We start from the raw sequence: 15,085 nt of genomic DNA on the forward strand, positions 1-15,085 counted from the left end.
ATCATTGAAAAGTCGGATAACCGAAAAGTATGAAAAAATCCATTATTAGTGTAGATATTATATCCCATGTAATTAGTATATTAGTATATCGCTATTAACCTACTTCGCGTTGAATTTTCATCGATGTTAAGCCTAACAAAAATTTTTTTAAATAATAATCGTCGCTATTGTATCGTTAAAAATTAGAAAATTAAGCCTCGTTTAAATACTGGCTCTCTTTCATGGTCGAATGAGTGTTGCCAGCTAAAACACGTAAAATAATATTAAAGTAGCCAAGGCATAGCCAAATATTGTAGCGCCACATCACTAACGGACATTTGAAATTTGCCGACTAGGACGGTCGGTTAACCAAGGTGTCGGTTAATCGGGGGTCGGATAATCGAGGCTCTACTGTAATTTAAATAAATAAATCAAAGATATAAAGTGATAAAAATTATTATTTTTTTATGTGCAGATAAATTTCATTTGAAATTACAGTAAGAATTTAAAGATGGCATCTACGCATATACACATGTACAGTACACTATAATAAATTAAATCAAAAATCGATGAACAATAATCGATAAACATTTTATGTAGCGCGTTTTGTATGAGTAGAAACATATACAGTATATTCTTTTATATCCGTTTTTAATAACACAATATAGTAAATTGTGAAATCTAAATAAGTAAGTAACTTCATTTAATGTAAACGTTTTCATAAAGAAAATTAAAATCGTAATGATAGAAACTTTAATTTGATCATCATAGTTATGTTAATAATCTGATAGATCAAACGGAAAAATATAAACACTCTTAATACGTATGAAATGTATTCATGATGAGGAAATCACCATCAAAATGTGCCTGTTTCTTCTGTTCCTCTGAGTATTTATTTAATATACTTATTTTCTTCGGAATTAATTTAAGACTCCATGTAAACAAATCAAAATGGATTTGTATAATTTTAAAGATTTATACGTATCTAATTAACATACTTTTGTGGCAAGCTTTCCTTCGAACTGTATTTTATATATACTTACCAAGGGATCATTCTTTTCGTAATTATGCAGACATCAATTCGTATCGATTGAAGAAGTATAACGTTGTATTTTTTGCACTTTCAATGTTCTACTTAGTTGTTGCATTAATTCAAACGTATTTTATAATTTCAAGAAGTAAAGATATTGAAGATATTGTAAATTTGATGTTTAATAATTGTTTATTTAAACAAAGTGTAAAGAAAGATATTTGGAAGAAGAGATCTTTTTACTTTTCTACCGCCGCTTACTTATTTCTTTCTGTATTATTTTGCAAAAGGTATATTTATCATAAGAGAAATATATCAGAAATTACTAATTTACCAGTGATATTTCACATTATTTCTACCTTTATCATGAATTTAGAAACTTTATATGCATTCGGTATTTTAATATACAGCGTTACTTTATGTGTTTATATACTAATAGAGTTATATCAAGTAATTTCTTATATACGTTCGTCTCTACAAGATATAACGTTGTATAAGTCAAATCACGCAATTCCATTAAATTCATCACTGATCATTTATAGTGATGTATGCAAAGGAATTAGTAAATTTGGCATATTGATTGGAAACATAATCACAGTGACATTGTGTGTTTGTTTAATTCTATGTTTCCTTCTCGTCGCCTATATATTATTTATAAATATGGAAAACACTTCTAAAGAGATACGGTTTTCACTTGTAGTTTTACCTCTACTCGTCATTATCATCTGCTGGATTTGTGGAAAAATTTCTATATTGGTAAGTGTATAATCTTTAGTATTAGTAATTATTATATTTATTAATTAAATTATTAATAGTTTGTAGAATAGAACTTGTTATTCGTATATTCGTGTTTTCTAAACTTTAAAAATAAAGTTTAGAAAATTGAAAATTTTGTATTACAATAATTACTATGCCTATCTCTGCAGTCATTATTATCGGCAATCGATATATAGAGATATAATTAGTTGTAGACGAAATAAATTAAGGCATAAATATTACAAAACTTTGATTAGATTTAGATAAAAAATAATTTACTGCTTAATTATTTATATTTATGTTTTTTACGAAGCTGAAGAGAAAATTAGTAAGGCTTATTTTAATAAAGGACTTATTATATATCTGTACTAATATCCCATAAATGTCTCTAAGGTAAATTAAATACTTAATTAAAATTTTAAATGAGATTTATATATTTTATCAACAGCACAACGTAATGACGTAACATGAAATTAGTGATTTATATTGCATTATGTACATAATTATTAATTAATGAATATTTGATAAGCTATGTATAACTTGCATATACTATTTCATCATATATATTAATTTCGAGAGAATTATAATAGAGAAACACGATAATTCTTTCAATCAATAATATTCGATTATAAAATTCAACGGCGTGGTCATCCTGGATGTAAGAGTACAACAGACCAAATCCATTTGGTTCATGTCTCGAATACAACTTCTTTAATACAAAGGACTTGGAAAGGCTCGTTAGATTGATTTCATTCATATACTTTTCATGATTTTATATTGATACATTGGAGTTTTACAGTTGAAGAGGAATGTCTCATTTAAGAATTGGAGCACTGAACAGTAAGTTAGAAAAAAAAAGGTGGGAAGGGCTGTTGCACGACTTTCCTGGAAGTCAAAATTTACAAAGTCAAAGTTATGCGTAATGTCACGATAATGTGATTTTATTTAAAAAAATAATTTTTTAACTATTAATGATTATTAAAAGGCAAAAGGCTTGATTTTGGAGTAGGCGTGAGAATATAAACAAATTATAAATGCTAATAACGAGTAAAATTTTATTGTTAAATATGACGTTACTCGAAATATGATGCATGACCTTTTCTATTTACCCACTCCCTCTAACTACCAAAATTTTAACAGTATTAATACAGTCGACCCCCCTATAAGATATAGATATGTTCCAATTTATTAGGAATCCAATTTCTTACAAGTCGTTCCAATCACAGCCCGACACGTGTCAAGTTTACGGACTACGGCTGATTGAAAGGTTTTCTTCCATAAAATTAATCGATTCTACACTAATCTGACTCAACATTTCCAAAATACGTATATTTTTTCGTAGTTTTATAGGAATCGTAATTATAGGGACCGTAATTATAGGGGGGNCTCCCCACCGCTTGTCAGGCAGTTGTCCTCATTATTTGTTTTTTTTTTTTACTCTGGTTTATTTGTAAATAAATGTGATGCGTGCGCTGTGGGATCCCATCTCTTCCTCCCTCTTCCTGCCCCCACTTTCATCCCCTATCCTTCGCATTTCTCCCTCTTCCTTCATTTCTTTTCCCCTCCTGGTCGTACCTATGAGTGATACCAGGAGTTCCCCACTTTTCATAAATAAATAAATAAATAAAAACATTTAATGAAAAAGATATCCTCGACTTTCAATACGAAGTGGCGAACGTGATTAATGGTATATTGTGTAAAGCGTGATTTGAAGTCAATAAATAACATAAAGTAATTTAAAAGTAAAGGTTACATTCTATATTTTATAAGCATTTTGTTTATTTTAAGGTAATATCTATTTCTCTTTGTCTGACAAATACTAAGGTTATTTCTAATTATTCCATTTTTAAAAATATCAGTTTCATTATGATAAAAGCTTAATTTGATTTTCATTGACTCTTTGTTTTTGTCTTCTCGCAGTATTCTACGAGACAAAAAGAAATGAAGGAACTATCTAAATTATATGAAATTTTCTATTCGTAGTTTATATTATAATTTTTCGTATTTAAGTTCACGTTTTCAGCACTATTTACTAGAATACACATATTTTATATTATCGGGTATTATTTCAAATCTATTGTAAAAATTAAAGAACAATCTAAGCTGATTTCTGGAGCAAGTTTTAATGTTTCAAAAGAGGAAACAGTAACAATAATAATTTTTCCACACAACCATGCGATAAGAAATTTACTATTTTGTAGCAAATATTCTGATTTTTTTAATATAACAGGATCTTTTATTATTTTATGGATCGTAGAAATTAATTAGACCAGCTACCTTCTGTCAAATTATTTACACTACACAAATTATTTACAAAAACAATACAACTGATCCATAATTATCTATACAACAAAATACGCCAGGTATTTGCCGATAGCTCGTATATTAAATTCAGCGCCATTATTGATTTTCAATGATAATAGAATATAAACTCTAAGATATAAACTAATAAAAGTTATTTTATATATGCAGCTGAACTTTGTCTGAAATTCGAGTAAGAATTTTAAACATCCAGTATGGCATCATAGCGTGTGATGTCACAGTTTTATATTTATTATAACGCACTCACACTCTACTGATAAATTACGTCAAAAATCGATTTTTACTGAATAAATTTTGCAGGAGTAAAAACTGATGCATCACACTACTTCTTGACAAAACAATATAAGAATTTACGTCATTTAAAAAAGTAAGTAACATTATTTATGATATAAACGTTTTTATAATGCAAATTTGAATCATAATGATAGAAACTTTAATTTTATCAATGTAGATCAAACGGCAAACTATAAACACAATAAATACATGTAAAGTATATTCAGGATGAGAAAATCATCCATAAAATGTGCCTGCGTTTTCTGCTCCAATGAGAACGTATTCAATATACTTTCGTTCTTTGGAATTAATTTAGTAATTGATATAAAAAAATCGAAGTTGGTTTATTTAAAAAATTATACGTATTTAATTAACATACTTTTGTGGCAAGCTTGTCTTCGGAATGCAATCTATATATTCATACCACGAGATCATCCGTTTCGTAATTATGCAGACATCAATTCGTATCGATTGAAGAAATACAGCATTGTTTTTCTTGCACTTTCAATGTTCTTCTTGGTCGTTGCATTGCTTCAAATGTATTTTATAATTTCAAGAAGCAAAGATGTTGAAGATATTGCAAATTTGCTGTTTAATAATTGTTTATTTAAACAAAGTGCAAAGGAAAATGCTTGGAAGAAGAGATCTTTTTACTTTGCTACCGCCGCTTACTTATTTTTTTCTGTATTATTTTGCAAAAGGTATATTTATCATAAGAGAAATATATCAGGAATTACTAATTTACCAGTGATATTTCACATTATTTCTACCTTTATCCTGAATTTAGAAACTTTATATGCATTCGGTATTTTAATATACATTGTTTTGTTATGTGTTTATGTGATTATAGAGTTATATCAAAGAATTTCTTATTTACGTTCCTCTCTACGAGATATAACGTTTTGTAGGCCAAACCAAACAATCCCGTTGAAGTCATTAATTATCATTTACAGTGATATATGCAAAGGAATTACAAAATTTGGCATATTGATTGGAAATGTAATTACCATTGCACTGTGTGCTTGTTTAATTCTATGTTTCTTTTTCGTCGCCTATATATTATTTATAAGTATGGAAAACACGTCTAAAGAAGTATGGTTTTCTCTGGTAATGTTACCTTTATTTCTCTATATCATCTGTTGGATTTGTGGAAAAATTTCTATATTGGTAAGTACTGTAATTATTCTTATTATTACTAGTAATTATTTTTAGCGACATAATTTGTTGTATATGTAATAAATTAAGATATAAATATCAGAAAATTCTGATTAAATATTTTATAAATTTATACAAGGAGTATTCATGTTTGTACAAGAAGGCCTCTTTTAAGTCTAAGGACTGAAAGAAATGATACAAAAGTAAATGAAAATAAACGTTTCATAATAACTCCATTTTCGTGATATATGAAGAGAAAAAATAAGTATTTTTATAAAGGAAAATAGCTTTTATTTGCTACATAAATATTAAATTTAAGTATAAATGTCTTTTACATTTAATTTCATATTATTTTGTTGACGTAAAATGCTTCATTCTGCCAATGATTGGCTATTGGAATATTTTACTTTTTTAAATTACTGTTTAGTAGTTGAGCACTGAATCAGGGCCTCCTGCCCCTAAAGTTTCCATATCTGGTCTCGTATTTCGTCTATCGCCATTCTCGAGATGACCGAGCATAAACATTTTTATTATAATAAGAAATGAAATAAATGATTGATATTAAATTATTCATGAATGAAATGCAATTCTTGATTTGGTGTTTAAGACGATTTTTTTAGTTTAAATTTCATTCCTAAAACCTCTGGAGAGGGATCTGGCATCCACATCTCTCCTCCATAAGTATGCCACAACCTGAAATATAATGCAAAATAGACGCCACAACACCCACGCCCATACTGATATAGAATTTTGTGAGGATGAGTTTTTATATTTTTGGACTCCTGGAAACAGAGACCTAGCAATGTTTTTGGCTCCCTTGACAATGCATTTGATTTTTAGTCCACGGCGTATAAATGTTGTGAGGGGGAGCCAAGTGCCCTTCACACCTCGCCCCATGGCACTTGTCCTGTTGTCAATACATTCTATGGCTCTATTATTAAATAAATTTGAATATAAAATTTTAAATTTATTTAGTCAAATATATTAATCACATCATAATTTCGGATAATAATATACCATATAATAATATATATATTATTGCAGTTTTTAATTTATATTATTATTTATATATTTTTTTGAAAATATCATCTGAACTTTATCAAAAATTATTACTCAAGGTGATTAAAAATTCATTTAATAATTTAAATTTTTAATTCTTCACTCCTACATGACTAATTTATAAGAAATGAAGAATTATTTAATTCTTTTTGCCTCTATGTCTTTACTTTATTGATTTCTCTTATAGCTTTGTCTACATTGACTTTTGTCTGTTAACAGGACTTATTACACTTTTTTTGAGGAATTATTTATTATGATATCGTAACATTGCAGGGTTACAATTTTTCATCACGATGCACTCAATTTTACTGTCTTACACCTTTACATCAAACTTTTCCTGATAATAAGAGAGTCATGCCGTTCCTATATCTAAAGTCACTCGGGAGGAAATTTTGAATTGAAATAACATGACTTCCGGTTAACACAGGATGTACGTATATACTTAATCGTGAACTTTTGCCCTTGAGCTTGCTATAGTCCCTCTTGACTATCATGTATCTGACTCCAGTCTCGAGATTAAGGAAGGACAGACAGACGGACGACAGTGAGAATTTATAGGTCTACAATTATTTCAAATTGCTGTCGAAATCATTCTAAATTAAAGATAGAGTTTATGCTAGAATCTTAATGTTATTTGTAATGGATTAGTTTATTTGTCTAAGGCAACGCGACACGTAGACGATCTGCTGGGGGAGAATGCTTTCCGGGAGGTCTTTTATGGGAAACTGACTCCTATATATGTGTTACAAACGTGAAGAAAACCCGGAAAACTTCACGTGGCCAAGTGCGAATCCATGACTACTAGTGTTCGGTGGTTTTGTTTCCCCCGCCACTAATGAGTATTTGTGATGGAAGATAATGGTTTTATAACTCGTGGAACTAACGTGTAATGGATTTTATTATTAACCTTACTTTTTATCGATTTATTTAATGATTTATATAAAAATAACTCACTAATTAAGCTGTTAAGTAATATTAAAGTACAAATCTACTTAACAAAGGCAGAATTTAGATATTTCGATTTTCAAAAGTAATTCTTCAATAATTATATTTCAAGCATATTTCATGTGCATCAATAAACATTACCTAAATATATTTTAAATATTTACATAACATTATAATTAAAATTTATAAATTTAAAAACTTTTATGGTTTGTACATAAATATTTGCAACGAATTTCTAAATTTCTTCGAATTTTTAACTCTAATAATAATGGCAGCGATTGATCAATGTTTGTAGCTAAAGTTTGTATTTTTTCAATGAAAAATTTTAGTAAATGTTTATTTAACTCACAAAGATTAACATTCTGTTCACAGAGGAATCTGCATATTGAGACAGAAATATTTGTAACCAATCGTACCCAGCCTGTATTCTAATCTCTGTTACTTAACAAAATGAAAGGCCTAATTGCTAAGGTAATTTCCCTTAACTGGGAAAATTACCTAAGGAAAAACCCCAAAACATAGCACCCCAGAAAACATGCAGGGCACAAGTGGTCATTGTACTACACAGAATACACACTTAAAATAAGCCAACACTCTTGTTTTCTGTTAGTCCACGCCACATATTTCTGGTACTTAATACGAAAATAGTAACATACAAAACAATTTTAAGCAGGTATTACAGTTTATAATTGAAATATATTCGCAACTGTGATGTTTTTTCCCTGCAGAATGTTAAACCATCTGCATCCACATCACAGAGTAACATTGCAGTTTTACAGTACATATTTAGTACAATAAACAATCTATGTCAATCTGCATTTATTTCGAACTTATAATAATTTCAACAATAGTTTAATAATGTTACAAATTTTATTTAATATTTTCTTCTATTTATATCAAAAATTAAAACATGCTTCTTATATTATTGTTATAAAATTAATGCTTGAAGGTAAATGAGTACTAAAACTAACTTTACTTTTAAGTAAACAGTGTCACAAGATAATACATATTGATACAGGTGTAAAATAATTATATGAATCCTAAGTTGTAATAGATCAATATTCATAAACAGATACTGTACAGAAAGAGGGAATTTAAGACAGTCGAGTCTCTAAACAACTGCCAGTGACAAAAAATAAACACTAGCTGTTATTGGGACTTGGCTGTTTTTGGAGGTTCCACTGTTTATATAACATTTCCTCTTATTTAATAAATGTTTTCTTTCATGTTAATTAATCAATGTAACTACTTTTTAATAATAATTTATGTTAACATTTTTGAAGAAGTATTAAAAAGAAAACCTTGAAATTACTTCATGACTTGGTATAAATTAATTTCTCCTCATAGCTTAAATATTTCTTCAAATAATTTGAAAGATGGCGTGACAATTAGTGTGCTAATATTTAGTAATAATATTTAGTAATAATCGTAATAGCACGTAATAAATTTATTATAACATTGTCAATGTAGATGATTAAACAATGTTACTTGTATATGTAATAAATATATACCTGTACATTGCGATTAAAGTTATTAATGTATCGATTGATATTTTTATTTTCCCTGAGCAAAGATAATATTAGTAGCAGTTTAAATATATATGTTACTGTGAATGACCGATATCTGGCGAATGTCAACATTCTCCGATGAATGTCAACATTCACACAGTCGTTTCGTGTATGTACGAAATATTTGCTAAATATAATCATTTCTCACTTACACCGGCAAATGTCGACATTCAGCATGCACTGATGGTGAATGTTGAATAAAAATATTTTTATTACGTTAAGACAAAAATGCAACTTTTTAATATGTCAAAATAGAAGAAAGCATAAGTAACAGCACATGTAAATAAACTGTTGAACCTAAAACGAACAGTACATTCTAAATCATTAAAGAAAATAATACAATAATAAGATTATACATAAATTATGTGATTAACGTTATACAATCTTATTTTAACGTTAAGTTGTTGCAATAAATAAGATTCCATAAACTGTTGTGGTACTTTGAATTGCACAAGAGTCCCTTGCTTTTACAACTGCATTTATTCGTGGAACACTTCTCTTTGCAATGGTTAAAAGCAAGGGACTCTTGTCCCTTGCTTTTACAACTGCATTTATTCGTGGAACACTTCTTTTTGCAATGACAGCGTGTATAGCCTTGCCCTCCACTTTTTGAATTAACTGCAGCTGCTTCTCTCAGTGATATTTCTTGAGAAGAAATCTCATTTATGGAAAATAACTTTTCTTTACAAATTACGAACTGATTATGGGGTTTTTTTAAACTCTTTCCGCCTTGTGGGCACTAAGAGGGCCTCTTTTTGCAATCCCATTACGGGTTCGGCCAGGCCCACAATGGGGGCTGCAGGGTGGTGAGGGACGGGGCCCGACATATCCGAACGGACCACCCCCGAATAATTCCTGGGGATTTTTCGACCCGTTCGGATTCGAACCCGGGACTGATTATGGGTATAAAGCTGCTTGAGGGTACCATTTTTGTTTGCTAATTTATAAAAGTCGGAGTCTTCTATTCCAACAACCGCCAACACATTTCGGGCATTTGTACGGCCACAGTCGACATCTGGGACTTGTATTCGTACGGTATCACCAATTTGAGCAGAAGGAAACGGCGAAGAATTTGGCGACAGACTGTCGCCTCTCTATTCACATCGGCTTCTCGGATGTCGTTTCGACCTCCACCAAAGCTAATCTGTGTTTGTCGACATACACCGTCGATTGTTTAAATGTATAATAATATAACCAAATGTTCGGTCTTTCACCGACCTATTTTGTATGTGTCGACATTCACCGGAGAATATCGACATTCTCTAATTTCGGTCTTTCACAGTAACATATATATACTGTATCTATGTTAATATTATCTTGTTAACAATTGTGTGTATATATACAATTTTTAACAAGAAAATAATATAATTTATTTTCTTGTTAATTATTTTCTTGAGCAATTATTTATTGTGACATCGTCAGAATGCAGGGCTGCAATATATGCTCTCCACCTCAAATTAGTAGTGGCTTGCCCCTGTACATTATACTTTTCCTTTAACAATAGATTCATGCAAGACATCTATGTAACTTTTTTAAGGGGAAATTTTTGAATTGATATCACGTAACTTCAGGTATGCAGCGGAAGTTCATATATAGTTACTCCGGGCCTCTTTCACCTAGTATTTCCATATCTGGTTTTTACTTTTATCTATCTAATACTGTTCTTGAAATTAAGGAATGGCAGGCAGACAGACGACAATGGGAATTTATGTCTACAATTTTTTTCAAATAGCAGACCAAGAATAGTATTGCTTCTAATTACTCCATTTGTAAAGATAACAAATTAACATCACAGTAATTCACATTAGCGTGAAAATCTCATTTAATATAGTTTACATTTTTGAGGTGGATGCGATGCCTATTAAATTACTGTGTCTTTTTTGGTATGCCGTAAATATCGTAACGTGCCTGTGATGGAAATAAAAAATTACATAAAAAAGCACGTATCTAGCGATATATGCAGGTGTTTACAGTGCTTTAAAATTTGATATGTTTCTATTTTGATTAAAACGTATTAAATTACCCTACATAAAATATTTTTAAAAAGTAATCAAAAGAGTTTTACTTGCGCTTGTGAAGTTGGTTCCATGTAATTTACGAAAAATTTATCACTTGTTATCTATGTAAAAGATTGCTGCTCCCAAATTACAAAATTTTAATGTATGACTAAATTTTTTAAAAATTTTATACAGGAATCTTTTCGGTAAAACAAAGATTTATTGGGGCCATAGGAGAAACATTAATCTATGATAGAACAGCATAGATTTTTTTGACATAATGAATATATGTCAAAAAATATCATCATACCTTGGCTACGCCCATATATATAATTCAAAATAATTTTAATATACTGTATTTTTAAAAAAGGTTTCATTAGTTATCTTTATCGAGATACCAGTCGGGTAGTAGGATGACCTTGTCCCCACCATAAACACTGTTACTGTGCTTTTACAAATACTTATCGTGATTAAATTCAACATTTGGTTATGTTTTAAATAGTTACGGAATGGGAAGAATGGTGGGATGAGCCATTCCTGAAACATTATTGAAACGTATTCTCTTAGGGGTTAGGTACTGTACGTACCGAAAATTTCAGTCTTCTATCTTAATTAGAAGTGGATGAAATTGAGTTGCAAGATTTCATGCAATATTGCAAAGAAAGATAAATAAAAGCATTTAATAAGAAAAAACTACCCTTTCTGTCTCGTCTTTAATCACCTTATAGCAATATAACTGTGAAATATCTTTATCATAATCATCATTAGCCAGAATTCTTCACTGCGAGACATAGGCCTTTCCAATGACTTCTACGAGTTTTCTGCATTCAGTTCATCCCAGTCTTTTCTGTATTTAGTCTCTCTATCTCACTCTAGGTCGTCCAGACATTTTTCTTCCTGATCTTGGGGTTCATTCTTAAATTGATAGTTACCTTAACAAGAACATGAAAAAAAATTGCGAATAAAAAAGTTAGTTAGTTTTTATGCCACAGATGACTTCGTACGCTAAAACATATTACATGCCAATTTCTTGTGATATTTTTGCTAGTCACATGCACGAGTCGCACGAGGCACATTGATACGACCACACCTCAATACTTTTTATACGTAAGCTGGGCAATACCTTTCTAGCTTTACAGAAAGGATAATTGCCCAGCTTACATAACCTTCATACACGATACAAGGATACAGGCTTGTTGCCGTACGTGCAATACGGAGTGGCACACCTCATATTGCACGTNTAGTTTCTGATTAGATTTTTTAAAGTGTTTATACAAATAATTTTCTACTTTAAGTAATAAATGAGATTCAAATTTTTAAAATCATTAAATGAATTTGATTTTACTTAACAAAAATAAATAGCATTAGGCCTATAGTAACAGATGCTTTATTATATAAATCTCTACGTCATATTAACCTTAGATTCGTTCTATTTTCAAGTCGTCATATGGATAAGTCTTTTGTAGATTACATGAGAAAAATTTTGTGGGGCCTAGGATACAGCGAACTTTTTTATCGTGTTTGTTTTTAAAGAAATGAAATGCGTAGATTGTTTATTTATTAATAAAAAGCAGTCTTAAACAATGTATTTTCTGTAAACAAAAATAATAACTTATAGGGGTAGGTACTGTACAGTACCACTACTGCTTCCTTAGTCTTCTCCAGCCAGAATGAAAAATCTCCAATCTCTCCCTATGTCAGGACCACACAGAACTGGGGTCTGAAAGACTTATTGTGATGAGGCCAACTGAAAATTGACCACGGCATAATAAGTGGCCGATTTAATTCAGTCAGTGGTGCAATCAGGGAACAAGGAGCGAGTGCATGAAAAAAAAATTTTGAAAAACCCAAAAGTTTGAGAAATTTAAAAAAAAAATGAAAAACAGCAAATGATTTGACAGAAGAAAAACCTGCTACAATGGCGGATGTTGGAAATAGCATTATAAAAAGTAATTAATTTTATTATAAACGTTTTATCCCTGCTGTTTTTTGAAGAGTGGCAAATAAGAGTCAATGAGGACATCGACAGGTTCCCGAATAGTTACACAGGTTGAACAAAAATAACACATTTAATAAACAACTATAAAAATACAGTATACATATCAAAGGCAAAAGAGAAAAGCTACACAAATAGAAATAATCAGAAATTCTATTCTAGGTCGCGACAATGATTCGTCTTTCCAATGGAACGCCTAAGTTCTATTATCGAAGTTAAACTAAGAGACGAGGAGAGACCTCTCTAAGAGGGACTTCTCGAAGAGAGAGAATATACAAATAGATTTCCAAAAAATACCTCTAAGTCTGATCGTCGGGACTATCGTGGACCTGGGAGGTGGTCATCTGGTTATCTTGGGATAGAGACGGCTGGTATGGCGAGGTGGCGACGGACCGAGGTGGCGAGGTGGCGACGGAGGTGGCGGTATGGGTCTGTTGACTCCTGTCGATGTCCGCTGTTGATGTTCGCGCGGAGAACTGTGTCCAAGCCCTTTTTATACACGTCCGTAAGGAGGGAGACGATCGGGGAACGTTCTGATGCAATCCCAGGCAAGTTCGAAGTGTCCGGTATTGTTTATAATAATTGTCAGAAATCGAAACATTTCTGTAGATTTATTACTTCTTCTGTCCGGTATTGTCACTCTTTCCAACTCATAAATTTGATAACAGTTGTCAAACTAATGGCTGGAGGTGACTAAGGCTAATTAGGGTATGTAGTGCAACCTTAGTAGTAATTGTTCATTTGGTGGGTCATCTGATTGGTTTTATCATCGTTAAAACCGGACGAAGTAGGAAGTGTGTGGGTTGTATTTTTCTCTTCGCTCAGGGCCCTTAGTCTCCAGTTTTTCGTGTTGTACTCGAACTGACGTCATCGAACTCACTCGTGTTTCTAAGACTCACATAATCGGTAGTCTCGAGCGAACTCGAAAGGCGAGCGGAAATACGTCATACTCACTAAGTTACGTGCGTCATTAAGCATGATGGGATTATTTACAATGCATCTGGGTTTGCGACTATAATGAATCGACCAATCAACTTAACTGTAACAAGTTGTAAACAAATCAACGTGAATTAGTTTACAGTGCTACAGTTAAAAGTTGTCTTATAGCAATATAGTACGCAGAAACAAAATGAAAACGTCCAATGTTTTATTTTAAAAAATAAGCGAAGAACGAAAAGAAATATTAGTAACATATGTAGAAAATAGAAAATAATAAGAAAATGAACACTGGAAAATTCGACAATGAATTTACAAGAAAAAGACAATTCGCTTTGTGGAGAGAATTAGTTGAAAAATTAATTGCGTGTGTTGGAGCTAAAAAGTCCGTTATGTAATGGAAAATGTATTTTAATTTAATCCTTTCTTCAAATAGTTTTCTTCCTTGATCTATTTCTTAAATTGTTTTGTCTATTAAGATTATTTATTAATCAGAAGTGTTAAGTTCTGATTAATAAATAATCTTAATATAGTGTCTATGATTTTAATAATTTATACATATAATTTACTATCATTTTAATATTCTTTTTCGATGAATTAGATACTTCTTTTTATTTTTGGAAAAATTTGCTATATAATTTTATCAATTACTAGCTGCAAGGACCCGCTTCGCTGGGTTTTTATTTGTTCGTACATTTCTATGTAATATAGTTTTTTATATATATAAAAGACTGTTTTTCTAAGTAATCTAGAATCTAGTTGCAAGGACCCGCTTCGCTGGGTTTTTAAAAAGTAACGATAGTGAAGATTAAGATAATTACATTATAGCCAATCTTACCTGTTTTCACAGAATGCAAGAATTAGGTCCCCCGTTTCCAGTCTAATTAGAGACCTGGTACCGATTCGATTTCTGAACGTCTCCTGTTCACGTCAAGTCAAACGAACTATTTTCAACGTTTCTGGAACGTTTACAATCGTTCTATAATCGAACCAATATTCGAATTTTATGTTCGAATTTAATTCGAACAAATTCGAACAAAACATTCGAAATAGAAAGCCACTTTCAACC

Source organism: Centruroides sculpturatus, unplaced genomic scaffold, assembly GCF_000671375.1.
Source record: "Centruroides sculpturatus isolate CEXI.00-Female unplaced genomic scaffold, Cexi_2.0 scaffold505, whole genome shotgun sequence".
Classification (NCBI taxonomy): domain Eukaryota; kingdom Metazoa; phylum Arthropoda; class Arachnida; order Scorpiones; family Buthidae; genus Centruroides; species Centruroides sculpturatus.